The following is an 18836-nucleotide window of genomic DNA, read 5'->3' on the forward strand; positions in this document are numbered from 1 at the left end:
ACCACTTTTCACACTGGTGTTGGTGCAGGAAACCACTTTTGCACTTGTATTAGTGTGGAAAAAACACTTTTTGCACTTGTGATAGTGTTGAAAAACCACTTTTCGCACCTGTGTTAGTGTTGAAAAACCACTTTTCGCACTTGTGTTGGTGCAGGAAACCACTTTTGCACTTGTATTAGTGTGGAAAAACCACTTTTCACACTTGTGCTAGTGTTGAAAAACCACTTTTTGCACTTGTGTTGGTGCAGGAAACCACTTTTGCACTTGTATTAGTGTGGAAAAAACACTTTTCGCACTTGTGTTAGTGTTGAAAAACCACTTTTCGCACTTGTGTTAGTGTTGAAAAACCACTTTTCGCACTTGTGTTGGTGCAGGAAACCACTTTTGCACTTGTATTAGTGTGGAAAAACCACTTTTCGCACTTGTGTTAGTGTTGAAAAACCATTTTTCGCACTTGTGTTAGTGTTGAAAAACCACTTTTCGCACTTGTGTTGGTGCAGGAAACCAGTTTTGCACTTGTATTAGTGTGGAAAAAACACTTTTTGCACTTGTAATAGTGTTGAAAAACCACTTTTCGCACTTGTGTTAGTGTTGAAAAACCACTTTTCGCACTTGTGTTGGTGCAGGAAACCACTTTTGCACTTGTATTAGTGTGGAAAAACCACTTATCGCACTTGTGTTAGTGTTGAAAAACCACTTTTCGCACTTGTGTTAGTGTTGAAAAACCACTTTTCGCACTTGTGTTGGTGCAGGAAACCACTTTTGCACTTGTATTAGTGTGGAAAAAACACTTTTTGCACTTGTGATAGTGTTGAAAAACCACTTTTCGCACTTGTGTTAGTGTTGAAAAACCACTTTTCGCACTTGTGTTGGTGCAGGAAACCACTTTTGCACTTGTGTTAGTGTGGAAAAACCACTTTTCACACTTGTGTTAGTGTTGAAAAACCACTTTTCGCACTTGTGTTAGTGTTGAAAAACCACTTTTCGCACTTGTGTTAGTGTTGAAAAACCACTTTTCGCACTTGTGTTGGTGCAGGAAACCACTTTTGCACTTGTATTAGTGTGGAAAAACCACTTTTCACACTTGTGCTAGTGTTGAAAAACCACTTTTTGCACTTGTGTTGGTGCAGGAAACCACTTTTGCACTTGTATTAGTGTGGAAAAAACACTTTTCGCACTTGTGTTAGTGTTGAAAAACCACTTTTTGCACTTGTGTTAGTGTTGAAAAACCACTTTTCGCACTTGTGTTGGTGCAGGAAACCACTTTTGCACTTGTATTAGTGTGGAAAAACCACTTTTCACACTTGTGCTAGTGTTGAAAAACCACTTTTTGCACTTGTGTTGGTGCAGGAAACCACTTTTGCACTTGTATTAGTGTTGAAAAACCACTTTTTGCACTTGTGTTAGTGTTGAAAAACCACTTTTCGCACTTGTGTTAGTGTTGAAAAACCACTTTTCGCACTTGTGTTGGTGCAGGAAACCACTTTTGCACTTATATTAGTGTGGAAAAACCACTTTTCGCACTTGTGTTAATGTTGAAAAACCACTTTTCGCACTTGTGTTAGTGTTGAAAAACCACTTTTCGCACTTGTGTTGGTGCAGGAAACCAGTTTTGCACTTGTATTAGTGTGGAAAAACCACTTATCGCACTTGTGTTAGTGTTGAAAAACCACTTTTCGCACTTGTGTTAGTGTTTAAAAACCACTTTTCGCACTTGTGTTGGTGCAGGAAACCACTTTTGCACTTGTATTAGTGTGGAAAAACCACTTTTTGCACTTGTGTTAGTGTTGAAAAACCATTTTTCGCACTTGTGTTAGTGTTGAAAAACCACTTTTCGCACTTGTGTTGGTGCAGGAAACCACTTTTGCACTTGTATTAGTGTGGAAAAAACACTTTTTGCACTTGTGATAGTGTTGAAAAACCACTTTTCGCACTTGTGTTAGTGTTGAAAAACCACTTTTCGCACTTGTGTTGGTGCAGGAAACCACTTTTGCACTTGTATTAGTGTGGAAAAACCACTTTTCACACTTGTGTTAGTGTTGAAAAACCACTTTTCGCACTTGTGTTAGTGTTGAAAAACCACTTTTCGCACTTGTGTTAGTGTTGAAAAACCACTTTTCGCACTTGTGTTTTTTTTTTTTTTTTTTTTTTTTTTTTTTTGTATACAATATCGAGGCTCGTGAAAGAGCGAACATTAATCACACAGAAAGACAAACCGACACATAAAACATATAACATAGGGAGCGGTAGACAAGATGGGGAGAGAGGGGGAAGGACACAAACACAACATTTGAGAGCAGGGACCGAGAGACATGGAGACATCGAGAGATCTGAGAGAGGGCGAGGGCTTTGGGGGGGGGGGGGCGTGGGAAGGGGGCAGTGGGAGAGGTATAAAACATATGGACACTGCCAGGACTTCCAGGAAAGAAGTTGGAATTTCAAACAAGGTGGATCTGGGGTGAATTAGCGGGGGTAGAAAAGATCAAGGTTTTGGATGGGGGAAGATAAGAGATGGTGGTGAACAGCTGTTTTAAAGACCTGGAGGGAGGAGTGGGATTGAAGGGAGTGAGGGAGTTTGTTCCAGAGGCGGGAGAAAAGAGGAATGAAAGAGTGAAGGTGAGCGGAGAGCCGAGATTTCGGCAGTTTAACCATCAGAGGGTTGCTGGCAGATCTTGTGCGACCTGTAGGAATATTTGGGGGACAGAGCACAGAGAGAGCTGGGGGTGCAAGGCCGGAGAGGAGTCGGTAGAAGACAGAAAGACCACCTACCTGCCTGCGGTGAGTGAGTGAAAGGCCCTCAGAGATAGCTTCATCGCGGGAGATTCCAATAATTCTGAAAGCTTTGGTTTCAACAGCGTGAAGCCGAGCTAGGTGTGAGGCAGGAGCACCGGCCCATCGGGGAGAACTGTATTCCATTGAGCTGCGGATGAAAGGCTTGTATGTGGTGAGGAGCTCAGGTGTGCCGAGGAAGGACTTCGCACGACGGAGGATGCCCAGTCGGCGACTGGCTTTGGAGGCCAGCTTGGAAATGTGGTTTTCCCAAGAAAGATCATGGCAGATAGTGAGACCCAAAATCTTGAGCGACAGAACTTCTTGGAGAGGATTGTTGAGAAAGTAGATGGGAGGGTTGTCCAGTCGATCTTTTCGGAGAGACATAGTAAGAGTGTGAGATTTGTCAGGATTGAAAGACATGTTCCACTTGTTTGACCAGTCTGTGATTTTGTCCAGGTCTTCAGAGAGTGAGGAGGCAGCAGACTGCCGATCTGAGGGAAGAGGAATGGAGCGGCAGAGAGTGGAGTCATCAGCAAAGAGATAGAGAGGATTTTCGAGAGAGTCAGAGAGATCATTGATGAAGACCAGAAAAAGCACGGGGCCCAGAACACTGCCTTGGGGAACTCCAGCCTGAACAGGAAGAGGAGATGAGAGAAACCCATTCAGGGCCACACGTTGACAACGACTAGAGAGGAAGTCCGCCAGCCATGCGTGGAGATTTCCATGGATACCAAAGGAGGAGAGTTTGGTGAGCAGAGCGGGGTGCCAGACCGTGTCGAAGGCACGTGATATGTCGAGGGAGACAGCTCTAATTTCCTGTTTGGCATTGAGGACCTCCATCCATTGTTGAGACAGCAGAAGCAGCATGTCCAGAGTAGAGTGACCTGGTCTGAAGCCAAATTGATGATCAGAGATCAAGCCATTGGAGAAGAGGAAAGATTTCATATCAGAAGCAATGATGGATTCCATGACTTTGCTGATAATTGGGAGAAGGCTGATTGGTCTGTAGTTGCTAGGATCTGTTTTTGCACCTTTTTTGTGCAAAGCGGTGATGTTGGCTGATTTCCAAGCAGATGGCAGTTGACCTTGAGCAAAAGAGAGGGTGAAGAGAACAGAGAGAGGGTGAGATAGAGCAGCAGAGCAGGATTTTAGGACCTGTGGGCTGATGCCGTCGGGTCCAGTTGCAGAATCAGAGTCGAGGGTTGACAGAAACTTTTCCACCTTGTCAGGAGGAAAGGACACGGAGTCCAGGAGCAGCAGGGTACGACTGGGTATGGTGGGTACAGAGAGGGATGGGTTTGGGACACAAGATTTAGAGGCAAACACAGAGTTGAGGCATTCAGCTTTTTCACGTGCGGAGTCAGCTGTGTAGCCGTTTGAGGTAAGGGAGGGGATGGAGGGGGAACAAACACCAGAAACGGATTTGACCAGACGCCACCAGGATTTGGAAGAGGGAGACAGATAAGAGAGTTCGGGCTTGAGAACGGAGAGATATTGTTTCCTGGCTCTCCTGAGGGTGGACACACACTTGTTTCGGGCTTCGTGAAAGGAAATGAGATTTCCTTCCGTTGGATTTGCTTTCCAGGAGACGAAGGCAAGTTGTTTCTGGGCAACAGCCTCACCACAAGATTCCGTGTACCATGGACGGGAGGAAGGGTATGACAACTGAAGACGAGATGGGATAAATCTGTGCATGAGAGAGAGCAATTTACTTTGGAAGAATTCCCAGGATGAGTTGATGTCAGAGGTGGTAGAGATGGGAGACCAGTCCAGATGATTGATGGCTGCTTGAAGACCGTGCCAGTTGGCCTGAGTGAAATGCCAGACTCGTCGACGCTGAGCAGGCTCCCTGAGGATGGTCAGAGAGATGTCCACTTTAACAAGGACATGATCAGATGTTCCGATCGGAGCAGAAGAAGAGCAGCAGACATTTTCAGGGAAGTTAGTCATAACCAAGTCCAGAAGAGAAGATGTTCCGTTGACTGAGATCCGGGTCGGGAAATTGTCGGGAAATGTTAGTGTTGAAAAACCACTTTTCGCACTTGTGTTGGTGCAGAAAACCACTTTTGCACTTGTATTAGTGTGGAAAAACCACTTTTCGCACTTGTGTTAGTGTTGAAAAACCACTTTTCGCACTTGTGTTAGTGTTGAAAAACCACTTTTCGCACATGTGTTGGTGCAGGAAACCACTTTTGCACTTGTATTAGTGTTGAAAAACCATTTTTCGCACTTGTGTTGGTGCAGGAAACCACTTTTGCACTTGTATTAGTGTAGAAAAAACACTTTTTGCACTTGTGATAGTGTTGAAAAACCACTTTTCGCACTTGTGTTGGTGCAGGAAACCACTATTGCACTTCTATTAGTGTGGAAAAAACACTTTTCGCACTTGTGTTAGTGTTGAAAAACCACTTTTCGCACTTGTGTTGGTGCAGGAAACCACTTTTGCACTTGTATTAGTGTGGAAAAAACACTTTTCGCACTTGTGTTAGTGTTGAAAAACCACTTTTCGCACTTGTGTTAGTGTTGAAAAACCACTTTTCGCACTTGTATTGGTGCAGGAAACCACTTTTGCACTTGTATTAGTGTGGAAAAAACACTTTTCGCACTTGTGTTAGTGTTGAAAAACCACTTTTCGCACTTGTGTTCGTGTGGAAAACCACTTTTCGCACTTGTGTTAGTGTTGAAAAACCACTTTTCGCACTTGTGTTGGTGCAGGAAACCACTTTTGCACTTGTATTAGTGTGGAAAAAACACTTTTTGCACTTGTGATAGTGTTGAAAAACCACTTTTCGCACTTGTGTTGGTGCAGGAAACCACTATTGCACTTGTATTAGTGTGGAAAAACCACTTTTCGCACTTGTGTTAGTGTTTGAAAACCACTTTTCGCATTTGTGTTAGTGTTGAAAAACCACTTTTCACACTGGTGTTGGTGCAGGAAACCACTTTTGCACTTGTATTAGTGTGGAAAAAACACTTTTTGCACTTGTGATAGTGTTGAAAAACCACTTTTCGCACTTGTGTTAGTGTTGAAAAACCACTTTTCGCACTTGTTTTGGTGCAGGAAACCACTTTTGCACTTGTATTAGTGTGGAAAAACCACTTTTCACACTTGTGCTAGTGTTGAAAAACCACTTTTTGCACTTGTGTTGGTGCAGGAAACCACTTTTGCACTTATATTAGTGTGGAAAAAACACTTTTCGCACTTGTGTTAGTGTTGAAAAACCACTTTTCGCACTTGTGTTAGTGTTGAAAAACCACTTTTCGCACTTGTGTTGGTGCAGGAAACCACTTTTACACTTGTATTAGTGTGGAAAAACCACTTTTCGCACTTGTGTTAGTGTTGAAAAACCACTTTTCGCACTTGTGTTAGTGTTGAAAAACCACTTTTCGCACTTGTGTTGGTGCAGGAAACCAGTTTTGCACTTGTATTAGTGTGGAAAAACCACTTATCGCACTTGTGTTAGTGTTGAAAAAACCACTTTTCGCACTTGTGTTAGTGTTGAAAAACCACTTTTCGCACTTGTGTTGGTGCAGGAAACCACTTTTGCACTTGTATTAGTGTGGAAAAACCACTTTTTGCACTTGTGTTAGTGTTGAAAAACCATTTTTCGCACTTGTGTTAGTGTTGAAAAACCACTTTTCGCACTTGTGTTGGTGCAGGAAACCACTTTTGCACTTGTATTAGTGTGGAAAAAACACTTTTTGCACTTGTGATAGTGTTGAAAAACCACTTTTCGCACTTGTGTTAGTGTTGAAAAACCACTTTTCGCACTTGTGTTGGTGCAGGAAACCACTTTTGCACTTGTATTAGTGTGGAAAAACCACGTTTCACACTTGTGTTAGTGTTGAAAAACCACTTTTTGCACTTGTGTTAGTGTTGAAAAACCACTTTTCGCACTTGTGTTAGTGTTGAAAAACCACTTTTCGCACTTGTGTTAGTGTTGAAAAACCACTTTTCGCACTTGTGTTGGTGCAGGAAACCACTTTTGCACTTGTATTAGTGTGGAAAAAACACTTTTCGCACTTGTGTTAGTGTTGAAAAACCACTTTTTGCACTTGTGTTAGTGTTGAAAAACCACTTTTCGCACTTGTGTTAGTGTTGAAAAACCACTTTTCGCACTTGTGTTGGTGCAGGAAACCACTTTTGCACTTGTATTAGTGTGGAAAAAACACTTTTCGCACTTGTGATAGTGTTGAAAAACCACTTTTCGCACTTGTGTTAGTGTTGAAAAACCACTTTTCGCACTTGTGTTAGTGTTGAAAAACCACTTTTCGCACTTGTGTTGGTGCAGGAAACCACTTTTGCACTTGTATTAGTGTGGAAAAAACACTTTTCGCACTTGTGTTAGTGTTGAAAAACCACTTTTCGCACTTGTGTTAGTGTTGAAAAACCACTTTTCGAACTTGTGTTAGTGTTGAAAAACCACTTTTCGCACTTATGTTGGTGCAGGAAACCACTTTTGCACTTGTATTAGTGTGGAAAAAACACTTTTTGCACTTGTGTTAGTGTTGAAAAACCATTTTTCGCACTTGTGTTAGTGTTGAAAAACCACTTTTCGCACTTGTGTTGGTGCAGGAAACCACTATTGCACTTGTATTAGTGTGGAAAAACCACTTTTCGCACTTGTGTTAGTGTTGAAAAACCACTTTTCGCACTTGTGTTAGTGTTGAAAAACCACTTTTCGCACTTGTGTTAGTGTTGAAAAACCACTTTTCGCACTTGTGTTGGTGCAGGAAACCACTTTTGCACTTGTATTAGTGTGGAAAAAACACTTTTTGCACTTGTGATAGTGTTGAAAAACCACTTTTCGCACTTGTGTTAGTGTTGAAAAACCACTTTTCGCACTTGTGTTGGTGCAGGAAACCACTTTTGCACTTGTATTAGTGTGGAAAAACCACTTTTCACACTTGTGTTAGTGTTGAAAAACCACTTTTCACACTTGTGTTGGTGCAGGAAACCACTTTTGCACTTGTATTAGTGTGGAAAAACCACTTTTGGCACTTGTGTTAGTGTTGAAAAACCACTTTTCGCACTTGTGTTAGTGTTGAAAAACCACTTTTCGCACTTGTGTTGGTGCAGGAAACCACTTTTGCACTTGTAATAGTGTGGAAAAACCACTTTTCGCACTTGTGTTAGTGTTGAAAAACCAGTTTTCGCACTTGTGTTAGTGTTGAAAAACCACTTTTCGCACTTGTGCTAGTGTTGAAAAACCACTTTTTGCACTTGTGTTGGTGCAGGAAACCACTTTTGCACTTGTATTAGTGTGGAAAAAACACTTTTCGCACTTGTGTTAGTGTTGAAAAATCACTTTTTGCACTTGTGTTAGTGTTGAAAAACCACTTTTTGCACTTGTGTTGGTGCAGGAAACCACTTTTGCACTTGTATTAGTGTGGAAAAACCACTTTTCGCACTTGTGTTAGTGTTGAAAAACCACTTTTCGCACTTGTGTTAGTGTTGAAAAACGACTTTTCGCACTTGTGTTAGTGTTGAAAAACCACTTTTCGCACTTGTGTTGGTGCAGGAAACCACTTTTCGCACTTGTATTAGTGTGGAAAAACCACTTTTCGCACTTGTGTTAGTGTTGAAAAACCACTTTTCGCACTTGTGTTAGTGTTGAAAAACCACTTTTCGCACATGTGTTGGTGCAGGAAACCACTTTTGCACTTGTATTAGTGTGGAAAAAACACTTTTTGCACTTGTGATAGTGTTGAAAAACCACTTTTCGCACTTGTGTTAGTGTTGAAAAACCACTTTTCGCACTTGTGTTAGTGTTGAAAAACCACTTTTCGCACTTGTGTTGGTGCAGGAAACCACTTTTGCACTTGTATTAGTGTGGAAAAAACACTTTTCGCACTTGTGTTAGTGTTGAAAAACCACTTTTCGCACTTGTGTTAGTGTTGAAAAACCACTTTTTGCACTTGTGATAGTGTTGAAAAACCACTTTTCGCACTTGTGTTAGTGTTGAAAAACCACTTTTCGCACTTGTGTTGGTGCAGGAAACCACTTTTGCACTGATATTAGTGTGGAAAAAACACTTTTTGCACTTGTGTTAGTGTTGAAAAATCACTTTTTCGACTGGTGTTAGTGTTGAAAAACCACTTTTCGCACTTGTGTTGGTGCAGGAAACCACTTTTGCACTTGTATTAGTGTGGAAAAACCACTTTTCGCACTTGTGTTAGTGTTGAAAAACCACTTTTCGCACTTGTGTTAGTGTTGAAAAACCACTTTTCGCACTTGTGTTAGTGTTGAAAAACCACTTTTCGCACTTGTGTTGGTGCAGGAAACCACTTTTGCACTTGTATTAGTGTGGAAAAACCACTTTTCGCACTTGTGTTATTGTTGAAAAACCACTTTTCGCACTTGTGTTAGTGTTGAAAAACCACTTTTCGCACATGTGTTAGTGTTGAAAAACCACTTTTCGCACTTGTGTTAGTGTTGAAAAACCACTTTTCGCGCTTGTGTTAGTGTTGAAAAACCACTTTTCGCACTTGTGTTAGTGTTGAAAAACCACTTTTCGCACTTGTGTTAGTGTTGCAAAACCACTTTTCGCACTTGTGTTAGTGTTGCAAAACCACTTTTCGCACTGGTGTTAGTGTTGAAAAACCACTTTTCGCACTTGTGTTGGTGCAGGAAACCACTTTTGCACTTGTATTAGTGTGGAAAAAACACTTTTCGCACTTGTGTTAGTGTTGAAAAACCACTTTTCGCACTTGTGTTGGTGCAGGAAACCACTTTTGCACTTGTATTAGTGTTGAAAAACCACTTTTCGCACTTGTGTTAGTGTTGAAAAACCACTTTTCGCACTTGTGTTAGTGTTGAAAAACCACTTTTCGCACTTGTGTTGGTGCAGGAAACCACTTTTGCACTTGTATTAGTGTGGAAAAAACACTTTTCGCACTTGTGTTAGTGTTGAAAAACCACTTTTTGCACTTGTGTTAGTGTTGAAAAACCACTTTTTGAACTTGTGTTAGTGTTGAAAAACCACTTTTCGCACTTGTGTTGGTGCAGGAAACCACTTTTGCACTTGTATTAGTGTGGAAAAAACACTTTTTGCACTTGTGATAGTGTTGAAAAACCACTTTTCGCACGTGTGTTAGTGTTGAAAAACCACTTTTCGCACTTGTGTTGGTGCAGGAAACCACTTTTGCACTTGTATTAGTGTGGAAAAACCACTTTTCACACTTGTGTTAGTGTTGAAAAACCACTTTTCACACTTGTGTTGGTGCAGGAAACCACTTTTGCACTTGTATTAGTGTGGCAAAACCACTTTTGGCACTTGTGTTAGTGTTGAAAAACCACTTTTCGCACTTGTGTTAGTGTTGAAAAACCACTTTTCGCACTTGTGTTGGTGCAGGAAACCACTTTTGCACTTGTATTAGTGTGGAAAAAACACTTTTCGCACTTGTGTTAGTGTTGAAAAACCACTTTTCGCACTTGTGTTAGTGTTGAAAAACCACTTTTCGCACTTGTGTTAGTGTTGAAAAACCACTTTTCGCACTTGTGTTAGTGTTGAAAAACCACTTTTCGCACTTGTGTTGGTGCAGGAAACCACTTTTGCACTTGTATTAGTGTGGAAAAAACACTTTTCGCACTTGTGTTAGTGTTGAAAAACCAGTTTTCGCACTTGTGTTAGTGTTGAAAAACCACTTTTCGCACTTGTGCTAGTGTTGAAAAACCACTTTTTGCACTTGTGTTGGTGCAGGAAACCACTTTTGCACTTGTATTCGTGTGGAAAAAACACTTTTCGCACTTGTGTTAGTGTTGAAAAATCACTTTTTGCACTTGTGTTAGTGTTGAAAAACCACTTTTCGCACTTGTGTTGGTGCAGGAAACCACTTTTGCACTTGTATTAGTGTGGAAAAACCACTTTTCGCACTTGTGTTAGTGTTGAAAAACCACTTTTCGCACTTGTGTTAGTGTTGAAAAACCACTTTTCGCACTTGTGTTGGTGCAGGAAACCACTTTTGCACTTGTATTAGTGTTGAAAAACCACTTTTTGCACTTGTGTTGGTGCAGGAAACCACTTTTGCACTTGTATTAGTGTGGAAAAAACACTTTTCGCACTTGTGTTAGTGTTGAAAAATCACTTTTTGCACTTGTGTTAGTGTTGAAAAACCACTTTTCGCACTTGTGTTGGTGCAGGAAACCACTTTTGCACTTGTGTTAGTGTTGAAAAACCACTTTTCGCACTTGTGTTAGTGTTGAAAAACCACTTTTCGCACTTGTGTTAGTGTTGAAAAACCACTTTTCGCACTTGTGTTGGTGCAGGAAACCACGTTTGCACTTGTATTAGTGTGGAAAAAACACTTTTTGCACTTGTGATAGTGTTGAAAAACCACTTTTCGCACTTGTGTTGGTGCAGGAAACCACTTTTGCACTTGTATTAGTGTGGAAAAAACACTTTTTGCACTTGTGATAGTGTTGAAAAACCACTTTTCGCACTTGTGTTGGTGCAGGAAACCACTTTTGCACTTGTATTAGTGTGGAAAAACCACTTTTCGCACTTGTGTTAGTGTTGGAAAACCACTTTTCGCATTTGTGTTAGTGTTGAAAAACCACTTTTCGCACTTGTGTTGGTGCAGGAAACCACTTTTGCACTTGTATTAGTGTGGAAAAAACACTTTTTGCACTTGTGATAGTGTTGAAAAACCACTTTTCGCACTTGTGTTAGTGTTGAAAAACCACTTTTCGCACTTGTGTTGGTGCAGGAAACCACTTTTGCACTTGTATTAGTGTGGAAAAACCACTTTTCACACTTGTGTTAGTGTTGAAAAACAACTTTTCGCACTTGTGTTGGTGCAGGAAACCACTTTTGCACTTGTATTAGTGTGGAAAAACCACTTTTGGCACTTGTGTTAGTGTTGAAAAACCACTTTTCGCAGTTGTGTTGGTGCAGGAAACCACTTTTGCACTTGTATTAGTGTGGAAAAACCACTTTTCGCACTTGTGTTAGTGTTGAAAAACGACTTTTCGCACTTGTGTTAGTGTTGAAAAACCACTTTTCGCACTTGTGTTGGTGCAGGAAACCACTTTTGCACTTGTATTAGTGTGGAAAAAACACTTTTCGCACTTGTGTTAGTGTTGAAAAACCACTTTTCGCACTTGTGTTAGTGTTGAAAAACCACTTTTCGCACTTGTGTTGGTGCAGGAAACCGCTTTCGCACTTATGTTAGTGTTGAAAAACCACTTTTTGCACTTGTGATAGTGTTGAAAAACCACTTTTCGCGCTTGTGTTAGTGTTGAAAAACCACTTTTCGCACTTGTGTTGGTGCAGGAAACCACTTTTGCACTTGTATTAGTGTGGAAAAACCACTTTTCACACTTGTGTTAGTGTTGAAAAACCACTTTTTACACTTGTGTTGGTGCAGGAAACCACTTCTGCACTTGTATTAGTGTGGAAAAACCACTTTTGGCACTTGTGTTAGTGTTGAAAAACCACTTTTCGCACTTGTGTTAGTGTTGAAAAACCACTTTTCGCACTTGTGTTGGTGCAGGAAACCACTTTTGCACTTGTATTAGTGTGGAAAAACCACCTTTCGCACTTGTGTTAGTGTTGAAAAACCACTTTTCGCACTTCTGTTAGTGTTGAAAAACCACTTTTCGCACTTGTGTTAGTGTTGAAAAACCACTTTTCGCACTTGTGTTGGTGCAGGAAACCACTTTTGCACTTGTATTAGTGTGGAAAAAACACTTCGCACTTGTGTTAGTGTTGAAAAACCAGTTTTCGCACTTGTGTTAGTGTTGAAAAACCACTTTTCGCACTTGTGCTAGTGTTGAAAAACCACTTTTTGCACTTGTGTTGGTGCAGGAAACCACTTTTGCACTTGTATTAGTGTGGAAAAACCACTTTTCGCACTTGTGTTAGTGTGGAAAAACCACTTTTCACACTTGTGTTAGTGTTGGAAAACCACTTTTCGCATTTGTGTTAGTGTTGAAAAACCACTTTTCACACTGGTGTTGGTGCAGGAAACCACTTTTGCACTTGTATTAGTGTGGAAAAAACACTTTTTGCACTTGTGATAGTGTTGAAAAACCACTTTTCGCACCTGTGTTAGTGTTGAAAAAACACTTTTCGCACTTGTGTTGGTGCAGGAAACCACTTTTGCACTTGTATTAGTGTAGAAAAACCACTTTTCACACTTGTGCTAGTGTTGAAAAACCACTTTTTGCACTTGTATTAGTGTGGAAAAAACACTTTTCGCACTTGTGTTAGTGTTGAAAAACCACTTTTCGCACTTGTGTTAGTGTTGAAAAACCACTTTTCGCACTTGTGTTGGTGCAGGAAACCACTTTTGCACTTGTATTAGTGTGGAAAAACCACTTTTCGCACTTGTGTTAGTGTTGAAAAACCATTTTTCGCACTTGTGTTAGTGTTGAAAAACCACTTTTCGCACTTGTGTTGGTGCAGGAAACCAGTTTTGCACTTGTATTAGTGTGGAAAAAACACTTTTTGCACTTGTAATAGTGTTGAAAAACCACTTTTCGCACTTGTGTTAGTGTTGAAAAACCACTTTTCGCACTTGTGTTGGTGCAGGAAACCACTTTTGCACTTGTATTAGTGTGGAAAAACCACTTATCGCACTTGTGTTAGTGTTGAAAAACCACTTTTCGCACTTGTGTTAGTGTTGAAAAACCACTTTTCGCACTTGTGTTGGTGCAGGAAACCACTTTTGCACTTGTATTAGTGTGGAAAAAACACTTTTTGCACTTGTGATAGTGTTGAAAAACCACTTTTCGCACTTGTGTTAGTGTTGAAAAACCACTTTTCGCACTTGTGTTGGTGCAGGAAACCACTTTTGCACTTGTGTTAGTGTGGAAAAACCACTTTTCACACTTGTGTTAGTGTTGAAAAACCACTTTTCGCACTTGTGTTAGTGTTGAAAAACCACTTTTCGCACTTGTGTTAGTGTTGAAAAACCACTTTTCGCACTTGTGTTGGTGCAGGAAACCACTTTTGCACTTGTATTAGTGTGGAAAAACCACTTTTCACACTTGTGCTAGTGTTGAAAAACCACTTTTTGCACTTGTGTTGGTGCAGGAAACCACTTTTGCACTTGTATTAGTGTGGAAAAAACACTTTTCGCACTTGTGTTAGTGTTGAAAAACCACTTTTCGCACTTGTGTTAGTGTTGAAAAACCACTTTTCGCACTTGTGTTGGTGCAGGAAACCACTTTTGCACTTGTATTAGTGTGGAAAAACCACTTTTCACACTTGTGCTAGTGTTGAAAAACCACTTTTTGCACTTGTGTTGGTGCAGGAAACCACTTTTGCACTTGTATTAGTGTTGAAAAACCACTTTTCGCACTTGTGTTAGTGTTGAAAAACCACTTTTCGCACTTGTGTTAGTGTTGAAAAACCACTTTTCGCACTTGTGTTGGTGCAGGAAACCACTTTTGCACTTATATTAGTGTGGAAAAACCACTTTTCGCACTTGTGTTAGTGTTGAAAAACCACTTTTCGCACTTGTGTTAGTGTTGAAAAACCACTTTTCGCACTTGTGTTGGTGCAGGAAACCAGTTTTGCACTTGTATTAGTGTGGAAAAACCACTTATCGCACTTGTGTTAGTGTTGAAAAACCACTTTTCGCACTTGTGTTAGTGTTGAAAAACCACTTTTCGCACTTGTGTTGGTGCAGGAAACCACTTTTGCACTTGTATTAGTGTGGAAAAACCACTTTTTGCACTTGTGTTAGTGTTGAAAAACCATTTTTCGCACTTGTGTTAGTGTTGAAAAACCACTTTTCGCACTTATGTTGGTGCAGGAAACCACTTTTGCACTTGTATTAGTGTGGAAAAAACACTTTTTGCACTTGTGATAGTGTTGAAAAACCACTTTTCGCACTTGTGTTAGTGTTGAAAAACCACTTTTCGCACTTGTGTTGGTGCAGGAAACCACTTTTGCACTTGTATTAGTGTGGAAAAACCACTTTTCACACTTGTGTTAGTGTTGAAAAACCACTTTTCGCACTTGTGTTAGTGTTGAAAAACCACTTTTCACACTTGTGTTAGTGTTGAAAAACCACTTTTCGCACTTGTGTTAGTGTTGAAAAACCACTTTTCGCACTTGTGTTGGTGCAGAAAACCACTTTTGCACTTGTATTAGTGTGGAAAAACCACTTTTCGCACTTGTGTTAGTGTTGAAAAACCACTTTTCGCACTTGTGTTAGTGTTGAAAAACCACTTTTCGCACATGTGTTGGTGCAGGAAACCACTTTTGCACTTGTATTAGTGTTGAAAAACCACTTTTCGCACTTGTGTTGTTGCAGGAAACCACTTTTGCACTTGTATTAGTGTGGAAAAAACACTTTTTGCACTTGTGATAGTGTTGAAAAACCACTTTTCGCACTTGTGTTGGTGCAGGAAACCACTATTGCACTTCTATTAGTGTGGAAAAAACACTTTTCGCACTTGTGTTAGTGTTGAAAAACCACTTTTCGCACTTGTGTTGGTGCAGGAAACCACTTTTGCACTTGTATTAGTGTGGAAAAAACACTTTTCGCACTTGTGTTAGTGTTGAAAAACCACTTTTCGCACTTGTGTTAGTGTTGAAAAACCACTTTTCACACTTGTGTTAGTGTTGAAAAACCACTTTTCGCACTTGTGTTAGTGTTGAAAAACCACTTTTCGCACTTGTGTTAGTGTTGAAAAACCACTTTTCGCACTTGTGTTAGTGTTGAAAAACCACTTTTCGCACTTGTGTTGGTGCAGGAAACCACTTTTGCACTTGTATTAGTGTGGAAAAAACACTTTTCGCACTTGTGTTAGTGTTGAAAAACCAGTTTTCGCACTTGTGTTAGTGTTGAAAAACCACTTTTCGCACTTGTGCTAGTGTTGAAAAACCACTTTTTGCACTTGTGTTGGTGCAGGAAACCACTTTTGCACTTGTATTCGTGTGGAAAAAACACTTTTCGCACTTGTGTTAGTGTTGAAAAATCACTTTTTGCACTTGTGTTAGTGTTGAAAAACCACTTTTCGCACTTGTGTTGGTGCAGGAAACCACTTTTGCACTTGTATTAGTGTGGAAAAACCACTTTTTGCACTTGTGTTGGTGCAGGAAACCACTTTTGCACTTGTATTAGTGTGGAAAAAACACTTTTCGCACTTGTGTTAGTGTTGAAAAATCACTTTTTGCACTTGTGTTAGTGTTGAAAAACCACTTTTCGCACTTGTGTTGGTGCAGGAAACCACTTTTGCACTTGTATTAGTGTGGAAAAACCACTTTTCGCACTTGTGTTAGTGTTGAAAAACCACTTTTCGCACTTGTGTTAGTGTTGAAAAACCACTTTTCGCACTTCTGTTGGTGCAGGAAACCACGTTTGCACTTGTATTAGTGTGGAAAAAACACTTTTTGCACTTGTGATAGTGTTGAAAAACCACTTTTCGCACTTGTGTTGGTGCAGGAAACCACTTTTGCACTTGTATTAGTGTGGAAAAAACACTTTTTGCACTTGTGATAGTGTTGAAAAACCACTTTTCGCACTTGAGTTGGTGCAGGAAACCACTATTGCACTTGTATTAGTGTGGAAAAACCACTTTTCGCACTTGTGTTAGTGTTGGAAAACCACTTTTCGCATTTGTGTTAGTGTTGAAAAACCACTTTTCGCACTTGGTTGGTGCAGGAAACCACTTTTGCACTTGTATTAGTGTGGAAAAAACACTTTTTGCACTTGTGATAGTGTTGAAAAACCACTTTTCGCACTTGTGTTAGTGTTGAAAAACCACTTTTTGCACTTGTGTTGGTGCAGGAAACCACTTTTGCACTTGTATTAGTGTGGAAAAACCACTTTTCACACTTGTGTTAGTGTTGAAAAACAACTTTTCGCACTTGTGTTGGTGCAGGAAACCACTTTTGCACTTGTATTAGTGTGGAAAAACCACTTTTGGCACTTGTGTTAGTGTTGAAAAACCACTTTTCGCAGTTGTGTTGGTGCAGGAAACCACTTTTGCACTTGTATTAGTGTGGAAAAACCACTTTTCGCACTTGTGTTAGTGTTGAAAAACGACTTTTCGCACTTGTGTTAGTGTTGAAAAACCACTTTTCGCACTTGTGTTGGTGCAGGAAACCACTTTTGCACTTGTATTAGTGTGGAAAAAACACTTTTTGCACTTGTGTTAGTGTTGAAAAACCACTTTTCGCACTTGTGTTAGTGTTGAAAAACCACTTTTCGCACTTGTGTTGGTGCAGGAAACCACTTTCGCACTTATGTTAGTGTTGAAAAACCACTTTTTGCACTTGTGATAGTGTTGAAAAACCACTTTTCGCGCTTGTGTTAGTGTTGAAAAACCACTTTTCGCACTTGTGTTGGTGCAGGAAACCACTTTTGCACTTGTATTAGTGTGGAAAAACCACTTTTCACACTTGTGTTAGTGTTGAAAAACCACTTTTTACACTTGTGTTGGTGCAGGAAACCACTTTTGCACTTGTATTAGTGTGGAAAAACCACTTTTGGCACTTGTGTTAGTGTTGAAAAACCACTTTTCGCACTTGTGTTAGTGTTGAAAAACCACTTTTCGCACTTGTGTTGGTGCAGGAAACCACTTTTGCACTTGTATTAGTGTGGAAAAACCACTTTTCGCACTTGTGTTAGTGTTGAAAAACCACTTTTCGCACTTCTGTTAGTGTTGAAAAACCACTTTTCGCACTTGTGTTAGTGTTGAAAAACCACTTTTCGCACTTGTGTTGGTGCAGGAAACCACTTTTACACTTGTATTAGTGTGGAAAAAACACTTCGCACTTGTGTTAGTGTTGAAAAACCAGTTTTCGCACTTGTGTTAGTGTTGAAAAACCACTTTTCGCACTTGTGCTAGTGTTGAAAAACCACTTTTTGCACTTGTGTTGGTGCAGGAAACCACTTTTGCACTTGTATTAGTGTGGAAAAACCACTTTTCGCACTTGTGTTAGTGTGGAAAAACCACTTTTCACACTTGTGTTAGTGTTGGAAAACCACTTTTTGCATTTGTGTTAGTGTTGAAAAACCACTTTTCACACTGGTGTTGGTGCAGGAAACCACTTTTGCACTTGTATTAGTGTGGAAAAAACACTTTTTGCACTTGTGATAGTGTTGAAAAACCACTTTTCGCACCTGTGTTAGTGTTGAAAAAACACTTTTCGCACTTGTGTTGGTGCAGGAAACCACTTTTGCACTTGTATTAGTGTGGAAAAACCACTTTTCACACTTGTGCTAGTGTTGAAAAACCACTTTTTGCACTTGTATTAGTGTGGAAAAAACACTTTTCGCACTTGTGTTAGTGTTGAAAAACCACTTTTCGCACTTGTGTTAGTGTTGAAAAACCACTTTTCGCACTTGTGTTGGTGCAGGAAACCACTTTTGCACTTGTATTAGTGTGGAAAAACCACTTTTCGCACTTGTGTTAGTGTTGAAAAACCATTTTTCGCACTTGTGTTAGTGTTGAAAAACCACTTTTCGCACTTGTGTTGGTGCAGGAAACCAGTTTTGCACTTGTATTAGTGTGGAAAAAACACTTTTTGCACTTGTAATAGTGTTGAAAAACCACTTTTCGCACTTGTGTTAGTGTTGAAAAACCACTTTTCGCACTTGTGTTGGTGCAGGAAACCACTTTTGCACTTGTATTAGTGTGGAAAAACCACTTATCGCACTTGTGTTAGTGTTGAAAAACCACTTTTCGCACTTGTGTTAGTGTTGAAAAACCACTTTTCGCACTTGTGTTGGTGCAGGAAACCACTTTTGCACTTGTATTAGTGTGGAAAAAACACTTTTTGCACTTGTGATAGTGTTGAAAAACCACTTTTCGCACTTGTGTTAGTGTTGAAAAACCACTTTTCGCACTTGTGTTGGTGCAGGAAACCACTTTTGCACTTGTGTTAGTGTGGAAAAACCACTTTTCACACTTGTGTTAGTGTTGAAAAACCACTTTTCGCACTTGTGTTAGTGTTGAAAAACCACTTTTCGCACTTGTGTTAGTGTTGAAAAACCACTTTTCGCACTTGTGTTGGTGCAGGAAACCACTTTTGCACTTGTATTAGTGTGGAAAAACCACTTTTGACACTTGTGCTAGTGTTGAAAAACCACTTTTTGCACTT

Source organism: Myxine glutinosa, chromosome 13 (genome assembly GCF_964187855.1).
Source record: "Myxine glutinosa chromosome 13, kmMyxGlut1.1, whole genome shotgun sequence".
In the NCBI taxonomy this organism is placed as follows: domain Eukaryota; kingdom Metazoa; phylum Chordata; class Myxini; order Myxiniformes; family Myxinidae; genus Myxine; species Myxine glutinosa.